Source organism: Phyllostomus hastatus, unplaced genomic scaffold, assembly GCF_019186645.2.
Source record: "Phyllostomus hastatus isolate PE091 unplaced genomic scaffold, TTU_PhHast_1.1 phas_scaffold_317, whole genome shotgun sequence".
NCBI lineage: Eukaryota > Metazoa > Chordata > Mammalia > Chiroptera > Phyllostomidae > Phyllostomus > Phyllostomus hastatus.
In genome coordinates, this window is record NW_025334023.1 from 16,182,906 (window position 1) to 16,196,654 (window position 13,749).

Sequence of the window (13,749 nt, forward strand, 5' to 3'; positions counted from 1 at the left end):
TATCTCTGCAGTTTCATAATAATATGTGATGTGTCTTCCTTTCCTCCATTTCCCACACATATGTCAGTACCTAAATATCTAGAATTGTAGGGTTGCTGCAAGAATTACATCTATTTATACATTCTAGTACTTCAAATAATGCCTTGTACATCAAAAGCAATTCAGTAAATGTTATCATAAATACTATTAACATTACTTCTAGTTTTACCAGCACTGTTACTATTAGTAATCCTCCTTCTACAACAACTATTATTTTTTACCTCCTCCTCATTAGTTAAGACTGTGATTATGGTTATGATTATGATTAGCTAGATCTTATGACTAGTGTAACATGGGTATTGCCATCCCATTTTTCACTCAATTGCATTAATTGAATTTACAGCTCAATTCAATTTTCTAAGATTTAAAAGTTATGAAGCCAGAACTCAAAACCAACATCTGACTTAACACCTTGCTTTTTTTTATACCATAATCATTTCCAATAAGAAGTGTTTGTTGGTGAATTCTCATTTTGAAAATAATGACATATTTTGGGGAATTTAGAGATGTACATCTAAACTACATAAAGGTGATTATGCCCACTTTTGAAATTAACAATATCAAAATAAGCTGAGCTGGTATCAAATATTTGACTGGAACTCAAAAAAGCAAGCCATATCCAGAGCCAACAGGAGCAGCTTGGCTCTTCATATTTTGAATTTTTGCCATTGTTTAAAAATATAAAGACAGAATGTAACATGTTGGAAGTGAAATGTCAGCCAACGTTCTTAGTCAAAACTGGGAACTGCTTTATTTTTGCAGTTTTCTAAAATGATGTTATGCAAACATTATGACCTACTGGATATATTATTCAATTTTTTAATATTGAGCCATAAAACTATACAATAAGTTTCAATTTAAAAAGCATGCCCAGCCCTGACTGGGTGTCTCAGTTGGTTGGAACGTCATCCAGTACACCAAAATGTTGTGGGTTCAGTCCCAGGTCAGGGTGCATACAGAAAGCAAATGATAGATGTTACTCTCTCATATCTATGTATTTCTTTCTCTCTCTCCTTCTCTCTCTCTCTCCCCCTTCGTCTCTCACTAAAATTAATAAGCATATCCTTAGGTGAGGATTAAAAAAGCACACTCATATTTACAGAGAAAAAATATGTCCCTTGTATTGTTATTATACAATGCATATAAACATTGTTATGTATGTTCTACATAGGAATTGAACTAAAAACACAAATATTATCTTTTCTCCTCCAGCTTATTATAAGTGAGTTTCACTTTGAACTGTAAATGTACAGAGAAAGCATCGATTTCTCCCTCAAGACCAAACTGCCCAATTTTGGGCCCAGTGATGTTACTTATAGACATTCACTTACACTATCAAACATTTTAAAAAATGTATCACACAGAATGATTTTTTAACTCTAGGGTCAGTTCTCAGTTCTGATATCTGAGTCTGTGTCTGGGCACACATAACAGAGAGGAGGCCAGCAGCATGTGTGTCTTCATCCCTAGGTCCAATTCCAATTTGTCTTTCCATCTTTTTCCCCCGGTAGCTTCCCTGGATCAACTACCTAATTTAAGAATATATGTTGTCTTTTCCTCATTCAGTATCGAACCAGAACACGGTTGGAACAGTGAACATCTTTGCTCTTTTTTACTACCCCACTGAATTTCAATGGGTGGGCCACAAGAATTTCAAAGACATGTAATACCTGACTATTTAGTCAGGGACCCTAACCTCTCATCCCTTAGACTGCCAAATAAAAAAATGACAACAGGCAACACAACAACAATAGCCATCCATTGTGAATATCCTGTCTTGAACCAGAAATATATAGGCCATACAGTAAATTTTCATGTTATGGGTTCTGTCTTGTAAAAAGATTGCATCTGATTGGATAATTCTTGGTATCAAAAATTCTTATATATAACTATAGGCACTTTATTTTTTAAAAAGTCACTTTGGAGTAAAACAGGTAGGTAATTACTATTTTTTTTTGTAAATCAACCAAAATTATACCTATATTTGTCAGATTGGCAAAAAGTACATTTGTTGGTGTGCTGCAGAATTTTAGTAATTAGTTTATGTGTACCATAAGGTGGAAAGTTTGAAAATTGCTGCCATAGGCCCTCTGTGATTTCTTTACAAGTTTGTGCTTCACTCAACATAGAACAGAGCATGCCCTCCCACTAAAAGCCATCAACATGGGAAAACTCATCCGCATGCAGTTTCCTTCATCCATGTGCTGGACAGCTTCTAAAACCTGCTTGTACTTGGATGCTTTCCATAGGCTTCACGTAGTGTTTATTATATTTTGTCCAAAGTTTATAATGTTCATCTGTAGACAAGTTAATCCAACAAAATCTATTGTTCATGTCTTGAACAGAAAAGTCAATGTTGTTTTATAACTTTTACTTCTGTTTTCATTAAATTTATGACAATCATCTTCAAAATTTCAAACCATTAATTAAGTTGTTTAATCACTACTCTTTAGAAGCATCTGATCACATTGACATAAAATAGTTTCTGAAATTCTGACTTCAATAATGGAGTCAATCCATTAATAGCTAAAGCTTCACTTTGCAAACATACCAAAAAAATTTTGGAATTTAAAATAAAATAATTTGAAACAGTGATTTTTGATGAATAAGCCTGCTTCACAGAATGATATGTAAATGCCCTTCTGACCTTCTATTTTGGTTCTGATTATATATTACTATTGTAACAAATTACTCCAGACCTCAGTGCTTAGTGACTTAAAACAACAACTTCATTTCTTAATTTTACAATTTCCTAGATCAGGAACCAAAAATCAGGTACCACAAGGATAGCCTGTTTCCATTCCATGATCTCTTGGGATCAGGTGTTATGGACTCAATGTTTGCATCCTCCCCAAATTCACATATTGAAGCTCTACCACCCCACAGTATGGTGGCATAAGAAGACAGGGTCCTTGGGAGTTGGTTAGGATTAGATGAAAGGATGAGGTAGAGTCCTCATAATGGGATTAATGCCCTTATAAGAAGAGTCCAGAGAACTTGCTCTCTCTCTGTCTGCCTTGTGAGGACATAGAAAGACAATAGCCATCTGCAAGCAAGAAAGAGAGCTCTCTCATCAGGAACTGAAGTGGCTGGTACATTGGTCTTGAACTTCCCAGCCTCCAGATCTATGAGAAATAACTGTTTGTTGTTTAAGCCAACCAGTTTACAATATTTTGTTATGGCAGCCCTAACTGATTGAGATACTAGGTCTCTCCACACATCCTCTTCCTTCCCCTCCATCTTTCTTCCTTGTTTCCCACTCTTTCTTTCTTTCTCTTTCTGTAGCTTCCTTGAAGCATGGAAGCTTCAAGTTGGATTTTTTACATGATAACTCAGGGCTTGAAGAAAGAGTATTTTAAGATATAGGAAGTAGAAGCTGATAGATTCCTTGAGCCTGAGACCAGAAACTGGCACAGCATCACTTTTGCTATATTATGTTGATCAAAGTAGTCACAGAGCCCCCCAACACAAGGGAAGCCCCACAAAAGAAATAGTTATGTATTAGCACCATGTAATAAATGACAAGACTTCTGAATTATTAAGAGCCTTCAAACTACTCTTTATATACCATATGGAAGGATTTTTCTTCATCTTCTGAGAGAAGGTGAGTATTTCTCTTTCTACTGAAGACAGCATAATTGAAACATAAGACATTTGTGCTCATAGGTCATTGTTTGCCCTTCCCAATAATTGACCAAGAATGACTCAAAGTAAATAATTTTAAGATGAAAATAATTATTTCTGACAGATGTTACCTAATAATTATTTGGCTTATAGCCAGCAGTTCTGTACAATTGGTCAATCATTCAGAACACTCAAAGTATTCTTTTTAACCAAGTTACTTAGAAAAATTTACTTAGTATTTGACCTGCTTAAGTTAGACATTAAATAGGTGTTTTATTGATTAAGATTATGGCAGAGATTATTTATTGTCATCAATATTCATACTTTTCTTATTCCAAAGTAGTATAATATTAAGCCAGGCACATATTGTTCAGGATAGAGACTATGCCCCAGCTTTCCTTGAAACTGGGTATGGCTGTGAGAAGATCTACCCAAGGAAATATAAGATGAAGTAGAATGCGATCGCTTTGAAAAGTACTTTTCTTTTCTTTGTATTCCTTTCCTTTATCCCACTGCCTGAAACAAAGATGTTGTCATGTTGTCCATGCAATGAGGATAACAATTTAAGTAGAAACACAGATCTTCTATGATTAAAATGTTAAAGAATTAAAGAAAAACAAAACAAAATAAATCCAAAGACAATAGGAGTTACAAAAAAAATCCTTAAAGAGAAGCAAATCTTGCCCTGGCCAGCATAACTCAATTGGTTGGGCATCATTCTACACCAGAGAGGTGTCTGGTTCTATTCCCCATCAGGGCACATGCCTAGGTTGTGGGCTCTGTGCTCTGTTCCCCATCAGGGTGCTTGCAGAAGGCAACTGACTGATGTTTTTCTCCCTCTCTTTTCCCTCCTTTTCTCTCTCTCTAAAATGAAAAAAAAAAGAAAGAGAAGCAGATCTTCACTAGATGAGAAGTCAAAGGACTCTATAGAGAATACCATCAAGTAGAAGATAGATTGCATTTAAAGGTATGAAATTTCTTACTTTCCATTCCATACTTTGATAATATAACAGTAAATAGGAAGATAACAAGGCTAAGTGATGGGGTGAAAACATTTACCAAAAATCTCTGAATTTATCAATCAATGATTTTCAAGGACTGACAAAATATAAGAAAGAGTATTCTATGTGACATTGGCATTTAGAATATTATTGTTTAAATGGTAACAATGTACTGATATAGGATTATATCATTTTCTCTATGGTCTACACACTACTTGGCTCTTCAATAAGCAATATTTTTATTGGTCTTCAATTTTCAAAATTAACATAGAAATTATTACAGTCTTATAAATTTCACAAGACCTAATTTAGCTACAGAAAAAACACAAATATTTTAACTACCCCCACAAATGGAAAAAGTAATATATATTTCTGACATAAGTTTTAAAATCAGTAGAAGGAAGAAAAAAATGACAGAAGTACAGGAAAGATAATATCTTCATCTTACATAATAGGAAGTTGAGAAATACTAAAATTGGTAGAGCTAGAAAGAGGGTATTTAATAAAATATGAGGAAACAAAATTCAACAGCACAGTAATAGGATTATATACCATGATTGTATCAATTAGTTCTGCAGAGAACCAGAGCCAATAGGACATACACCTGAATGTCAGGAGATTTATTATAGAAGTCAGCACACATGACTACAGAGGCCAACAAGTCCCATAATCTGCCACCTACAAGCTAGAAAACCAGGAAAGCTGGTTATTTAACTCAGTCCAAGTCCACAGGCCTGAACACCAGGGGAATTGATGGTGTCAGTCCTAATCCAAGTCCAGAGGCCTGAAAACTATAAGGCTAGTGTCCAAGCAGAGGAGAAAATAATGGTCTAGTCCAGGCAATGAGAATGAATTCACCCTTTCTCCACCTTTTTGTTCCACGAAGGCCCTCGATGAATTGGATGATGCCAGCATACATTGGTGAGGGAGATCTTTACTCAGTTTACTTATTCAAATGTTATTCTCTTCCAGAAATCCTTACAGACTTACCCCAAAATAATGTTTTATGAGATAGCTATGCATCTCTTAGCCCAGTTAAATTGACATAAAAATTACCATAACAATGACCAAGGGGATTTTATCCCTGGGACACAAAAACAGCTTAGCATATGCAAATGAAGCATTGTGATACATCACATTAACAGAAAGGAAGAAAAAAAACCACATGATTATCTATAAGTGTAGAAAAAGCATTTGAAAACATTCAACATCTTTTTATGACAAAAACTCTCAATAAAATAACTGTCAAAGAAAATTATCTCAACACAATAAAAGCTGTAAATGAAAAGGTCACAGCTAACATCATATCCGACAGTGAAAAATTGAAAGCTTTCCATCTAAGATCTGGTACAAGGCAAGAATACCTACTCTTGCCACTTCTGTTCAACATAATACTAGAAGTCCTAGCCAGAGCAATTAGACAAGAAAAAGAAATAAAAATCATTCAACTCAGAATGAAGTAAAATGATTGCTGTTTGCAGATTATATAATCATATATGTAGAAAAACCTAAAGACTTAACAAGAAAACTTAGAAGTAATAAACTAATTCAATAAAGTTATAAAATAAAAAATCAACATATTAAAATCAGCCATATTTCTATGCACAAACAACAAACTATCCAAAAAGAAAATTAAGAAACTATCCCATTCACAATAAGAACAAAAAGCATAAATACTTAGGAATAAACCAATGAGGTAAAGAGTTGTATACTGAAAATTATAACAGTGATGAAAGAAGTTATAGAAGACAAAGATAAATTGAGAGATATCCTGTTTTCATGGAATGAAAAAATTAACATTATTAAAATATTCACACTACCCAAAACAATCTACATTCAGTTCAATCTCTACCAAAATCCCAATGGCACTCTTCACAGAGCTAGAAAAATCAACCCTAAAATTCATATGGAACCACCATATTGGCAAATAGCCAGTATGGCCTCTCCCCCTCCCTCCATTTTAAATAAGAATGCTTGACTTGGAGGAAAAACTATCTAGAAAATTTTTTAAGAGTAATTTATCCCTACTTACATACAGATTGTCCTACATGTGAAAACTACATACAAAAAATAGTATAAAATTGTCCTTGGTTTTACAATGATAAATGACAAACATTAAAATTCTCTAATCAAATAAGGTATGCAAAGACTTTTAAAAAAAGATTTATTTACTTGTAGACTGAAGGAAAGGGAGGGAGAATGAGAGAGAGAGAAACATCAATATGTAGTTGCCTCTCTTGTGCCTCCTACTGGGGACCTGGCTCACAACCCAGGTACATGTCCTGACTGGGAATAGAACCAGCAACCCTTTGGTTCAATCCACTGAGCCACACCAGCTAGGCCTGGTATACAAAGATTTTTATGTTGATCTTTTTTTGTTATTGTTGTTAAACAGTGAGAACAAAATAACTTACTGGAAATTAAAGATAAGAGCTGAATGAGTATGCCACTAATGGAGAAACGGGGTATTTTCACAGAACCATTGTTTTTTCTTCTTTTCATCTTCATTTGATATCAATCAAAGCACACCATTGGCCATTTAGTTTTTTGTAATACAAATGCTTGTACACTTACATCAGTTACTTTATATAAAATAAAGGAACAGAGAAGGAGAAAATAATAGAATAAAGAAAACTACACTGTAGTAGACAAGATGTGGTAGAATCAAGTTGTAGTTTTCTAATCGAGAATGTCCTCTTGATCTGGAGGATCAGAATTCCAATGTAAAGTAGCAAGTTCCCTTTTCAGTAGACACCTCCTCTCTGCTGTAGGAACACATCAATTGTATTGTATCTTTATCCTCCATTTACAACTGTGCAGTTGTGTCTGTTTCATTGATTGGCTGTCCTTCAAATTGGAATCTGACCTGCCTCTTTGACAATGTTGTTCACATTGGGCTTTCATTAGTTTGATAAGTGATGTATGCCTCTTAATCTTAAACTGCACTACAGAACCATCCTGCCCCACCACTTTCAAATTAATATGATCTTTGTTCTTAGTATTGACTCCTCCTTGAACTTTTCTTTGGCCATGGCAAGCACTGGAGTATTTGCCAATATAGTCTTAAAGAAGAATGAAGCTGGGGGCATCACACATCACAATTTCAAAATATATTACAGAGCAACAGAGCTACAATATTCAAAACAGTATGATCCTGGAATAAAAACACACTTATAGACCAATAAAATAGAATAGAGAACCTAGAAATAAGTTCACTCATATATGGTCAACTTGTCTTTGACAATGGTGCCAACAACACATGATGGAGAAAGAACAGTCTCTTCAGTAAATGATGTTAGGAAGAATAGATATGTACATGCAGAAGAATGAAATTAGACCCTTACATCAAACTGTGCACAAAAATGAACTGAGATGAAAGACTTAAAGTTAAGACATGAAACCAAAAAATTCCTATAAAAAAAAAGAAGAAGAAAGTTCTTGATATTGGCCTGGTAGGAGTAAATTGGTTCAGCCATTCTAAATATAGTATGAAAGTTCCTCAAAAAATTTAAAATAAAACTATCTAATGATTAAGAAATCTAACTTCTGGGTCTATATACAAAGTAAAATATATCAGTATCTCAAAGAGATATGTAAACTCCCATGTTCACTGCAGTACTCACAATAGCCAAGATAGGGAAACTACCTAAGTATTCACTGATGGACAAATGAATAAAAATGTGTTTGTTATAATAATATGTGTATATACATACACACACATACAAACAACATTATACATAATATATTGCATTGTATGTCACACATATACCTATATAATATATTCAATATACATACACATACACACTATATAATATACACATTTACAATATACACATTTTATATAATATGAACATAAAGTATATACAAATATATTGTATAATAATATACTTATATACAGCATGTACATATTGTGAGGTTTGTCCAGAAAGTATCCATCAATGTAATATGGAAAATAGAGACATTTATTGAAGAAGACACAAGACACAAGAAACATTGTACATAAGACAATGATGCCTCAGTCCCCTTCAAAGTAGGTACCTTGGGACCTTATGCAGTTCTCCCAATCGCCACCAGCTGCCCCATTATATTTTTCTGAATCATTGACAGTCTGAAATCTCTTGTCTTTCAGAGGTGATTCTAGCTTTGGGAAAAACTAGAAGTTGCAGGGCATCAAATCTTGGCTATAGTGGGGCTGTGTCACCTCAGTGATTTGATGTTCTGCAAAAAAACTGCACAAGACATGATGTATGAGTGGGTGCATTGTCATGATGAAGCTGCCAACCACTACTTGTCCATAACTGCAGCCTTCTGAATCATCCAAATGGTTTCTGCAGAGGAATGTTCAAGCTTAATGCAAAATCTGATGCAAATTCATTGCTCTATTCACTCACTCATTTTTAATGTGTTGGCCACACAGTATACATGCCCACTCAACAGCATCTAACACTCCCACAGACTAGGACAGTGAAGTCATCATTGTTCTTGCATGTGAATTCCAGTCCACTCTCCTTGGCTGCCAAGTTACATTGGTGTTACTCAAACTGTTCTTGTTATATTAACAATGGCTAGACTTTTTCTGGACAGATTATTCTTATAATGGTATATTATCAGCCTTAAAAAAGAAGGAAATTCTGTCATTTGTGTCAACGTGGATAAACTTAGAGGACCTTGTGTTAAGTGAAATAAGCCAGACATGCAAAGAGAAATATTGTATTATCTTGCTTGTATGTGAAATATAAAATAGTCAAACTCATAGAAGCAGAGAGTAGAATGGTGGTTGCCAGAAACTGTGGGAAGGGGAAATGAGGAGGTGTTCATCAAGGGGTACAAGTTAGTTTTACAAGATAAATAAGTTTTGGAGTTCTAATATACAGTAATGTGACTGACTATACTTAACAATACTGTATTGCATACTCGAAATTTGCTAATTGGGTAGCTCTTAACTTCTCATTACAAAGAGAAAAAAGGCAAGAAAAAGATAGCTATGAGAGGTGATAATATGTTAATTAGCTTGATCATGGTGATCATTTCACAATGTATATGTATACCAAAACTCAGGCTATACATCTTAAATATATACAATTTTATTTGCCAATTTTACCTTAATAAAGCTGGAACAAACTGAAAGAAGGTAGGATTTACTACATTTTATAAATTTATATAAGAAATGATGATATGTGGTAATGTAACTATCAAAAACTGGCAAATGTAACATGACAAATAGTGTGAGTCAGTTTTCTTATTCACTTTTCATTGTGTAAAGTAAGTAGATACTATCTAAATTTAATACATCAAGCAATAGAATTATAAACACTTTGTTAATAATAATGGAGCTGGCAACTAGGAGAAATAAAATTAGAAATGCTTAAATGTAATTGCCTCTAGAGGGTAAAGCTGAAGATTAAAACAAAACAAAACAAAACAAATACACACAAAAAAATGGAGAACCTATTCTTTTCCATTTTGTGTTATCCTGTGTCCCATTTTTAAAAATATACAGATCTATTATTTTGAAAAAATCATAACAGCCATTTTACTATTACTGCAGACTCTTTCATAATATTAGGACTATGTTCCTAACATTTCAGGCACAGGCTTAGACACTGATTTGGTTCTCTTTATCACAATGCAGTTCAACAAATATTTAAGATTCTACTGCGCTAGAACTATTCAATTCTTCTCTTAGGACTATGCTTAAATGTTCATTTCTTTGGGAGGTTATTCAGAACTCCCTAACTTAGGGTTACATCTTCCTGATTTCTGTTCCCATGTTCTGCATTTATTTATTTCATGGCCTTCTTGCCTAGACTAGAAATTCTGTGAGGGGAGGGGTCAATACTTTTTAGCTTTTTTCTCCTCCAAAATAGAATAAAAACAATTTCTTAAATGCAAAATCAGACAAATTCAGAATAAGAAATGACTAGGTGGGTCAGAGGGTCAGAGCACTTTAATAAAATGACCAAAGAGAAATCTTCAAATAAAGGAAGTTTTTAAAAATGGAATAGGAAGTTTTGCATAACGACATATTCAAAATATTCAAATAGAGTCTAGATGGCCATCTGTCTGGGACTCTTGCATTGAGGATAGGTGTGTTGAACACCTAAGAAGTTTTAGAAGAAATGATTCTTTACTTACATAGTTTTTCTTAACCTTTACAACAATGCTGGTAAGTATGCACAGCTATCCCAATTTTGCAGGAAATGCAATGAGAGGCTAAGAGGATTTCAGTAATTTGTCTTAGGTCATTTGGCTAGAAAGATTTAATGCCTGCATTGGAATTTATATCTATCTTATTTCAAAGCTACATTGCCCTTAACCTCTCTTCTAATTCATCATCTTATGATGCCCTGAAATTTGCCAAAAAAGAAAATATACATCCTATGACTCCATCAAATTACTGAATTTACTAAAAATCCCAAACTTGGTAGCAGCATCACCTAGTTCAGATGCTCAGTGTGTTATGACTAACAAGATATCTATTTAGCAAAGTCTCATTAACTTTTATATTTAAGTTAGCTAGTAATTTGTGCTTTTGTCAATGTGGTCTTGAAGTTGAATAGGAGGAAACAAAAATAACTTTTATTTTTGTCTTGTTTCTGTCTGTATATAACATGACAGTTATTGCAGAACCAATGCTGTTCCAAATGATTTTTCAGTAGAAAGTCATATCTCAGGTGCTGTGCACTCGGTTCTGTGTGTATTTTCCTTCTTGGACTACCATTGTGGAAGTGAGGCTGCTTCTGTCCATCACAACCTTTCAAAAAAATGTGTTCAGAGTCTAAATTTGGCAATCTACCAACAAAATCAATAAAAATTACTTTTCTTATTTTTAATTTATAAACCTTTTTTATGCCCTAATTGCTATAAAAGTCATTGGCAAATATAATTTCAAAGACTTCAAAAACAATGATTCCAGCTCTCTGTAGACTAATATATACTCATTATAGAAAATTTAAAATCTAAAAAATTTCCAGTGGCTTTTATAATATACTTATATTCAGTTTTAATAATCTCTGACACCAGTATTAATATTGTCTCCACAGGGAAATTTACAGATAACAAAAGTCACCAAACTTAGCATGTTAAAACTCAATTATAAATATGATTGAAGCATTGCAGTCTTTGCACTAGAAATGGTCTAATTAGCATTCCAATTTTGTTAGCAAAAATACTATTTTAAAAGGACTATTATTATTTTATCCCTTTCCCACAAATCAATACATCATCATAATGAGAAATCAGAACCTTCCATTTAATGGATGTCATATACCTACTCCTATGAAAAAGAGACTTGAAACCAATCTTTTGACTTGAGAATCAGAGCTTTACACTCCATTCCCTAATTTCTACCCTACCTGGTGGGTCTGGACCATGAGGCTGCCTACATGTAACAATTTAAGAAGCTTATGTACCACCATTACTTCCTTTTTGGTCTTTCAGTGGTTTGTGATATATTTACCACTGGAGTTTGTCCTTTGAATTAAAAATGTTAGAAAAGTCCTATGAATTTCAAATATTTTGGCTGTCAAAAGTAACATCAATTTGTTAGCCTGGCAGAAATTTATTCACCTGGTTCTTTAATCCATTCCAACCTCTAACCCCACTGTGCAAATTTAGGCATTCATAATGTTTCTTCCACATAATTATAATAATAATCACTTATTCATCCAATAAATAATTATGCCTACTAAATTCAGCACAGTGTTAGCTGAAGGTAATAAGAACAATAAGACACATTCTCAGTTCTCATATGATATTGATAATCCCATGAAATTATAGCAACTCAGAGGAGGAATCCTAATTGATCTCCAGGCCTTTGTTTTTGTCCTGTGCAATCCATCCTGCACAGAGCTGAGATAGTCTTTCTGATGAAAATTTTTGATCACCTTGTTTCTGTTTAAAACCTATCTTTGGCTTTCCATTCAAGCTGGTAGCATGAATTTGAGCATGAATTGCAGAGAAAGAGACTTGATTCTACCTTGTATTAACTACAAGACCTAGTCAAGATACATAATCTTTTCAGTTCCTTATGGTTTCTAAGTCATCCATCATTTTTTTTCAGTGCCTACCTCTTTTGGAGCTTGTGTGAGGATTAAATGAAATATATATATAAAGTACACAGCAAAATGTCCAACACAGTAAGTAAGTATTGCATGTTACAGACAAATGATATGTGGGACACATGCTCAGAGACTCTAATTTAATTGGTTTGAGATGGGCTTCCACAAGAGTATTGTTTAAAGCTTTTAGGGTTAAGAATTACAGCTGGAAGTGTTCAAGTATATTAGGTTGCAAAAATGTACTCAGCATTTCTCTGCACATTTCGTGTATGAGACCTCTTGGTAAGAACATATGGACCTTTTTGGTCTCCCTCTATCCCCATAGGACAGGGTGGGGGGACATTATGGACAAAAGAACATGGCAAAAATCTCACAAAGAAAAAGTAACTAAACGAAGAAAAAGCCCTGACAATTTAACCTCTAAAATGAATAATGTTATAAGACATTAGATGAGACAGAGGGAGGCTAAGCATATATAATTGTTGTAGAAAATTATTTATTTTCTAGGTTGTAGAGAAAATAGAAAAGGTGGGATTTGGTAGAGAACAAGAGCAAAAGGGTAGAGGGAGTGTAGGAATTATCAGAGAAGTTGGAGTGGAGGAGGACACGCCAGCTCCCTCACAGCGAGGTCTTCTCTCTAACCGGTGGGAAGGAGTGAGGTATTCAACTTCCTCGCTGGCCACCTGTCCCAATTCTCCCTCTTTTGCCTTCCATGCCACCCCCTTCAGACACTTAGGGATAACTGTTTGTACACTTTAGCAACCTTAACCCAAATCTGGTATTTTTATGAAAAGGTGGGTGGAATGGTATCTGGACCGGAGAAGAATATTTTTTATGTGTTTGCAGCCTGCAGACACCAGTTGGAGAAGCCATAAAGCTTATCTCCCGACTCACCTGCCCTCCTGGAAATTCAACCAAAGTATCATTTCTTATCTGATAGTTAAAAAAAAAAGAAAAAAGTGTCATGGAGGTTTCATGTATCTTAATCCTAAAACCTGTTTCTTTTTTAAATTAAAGATTTTTCA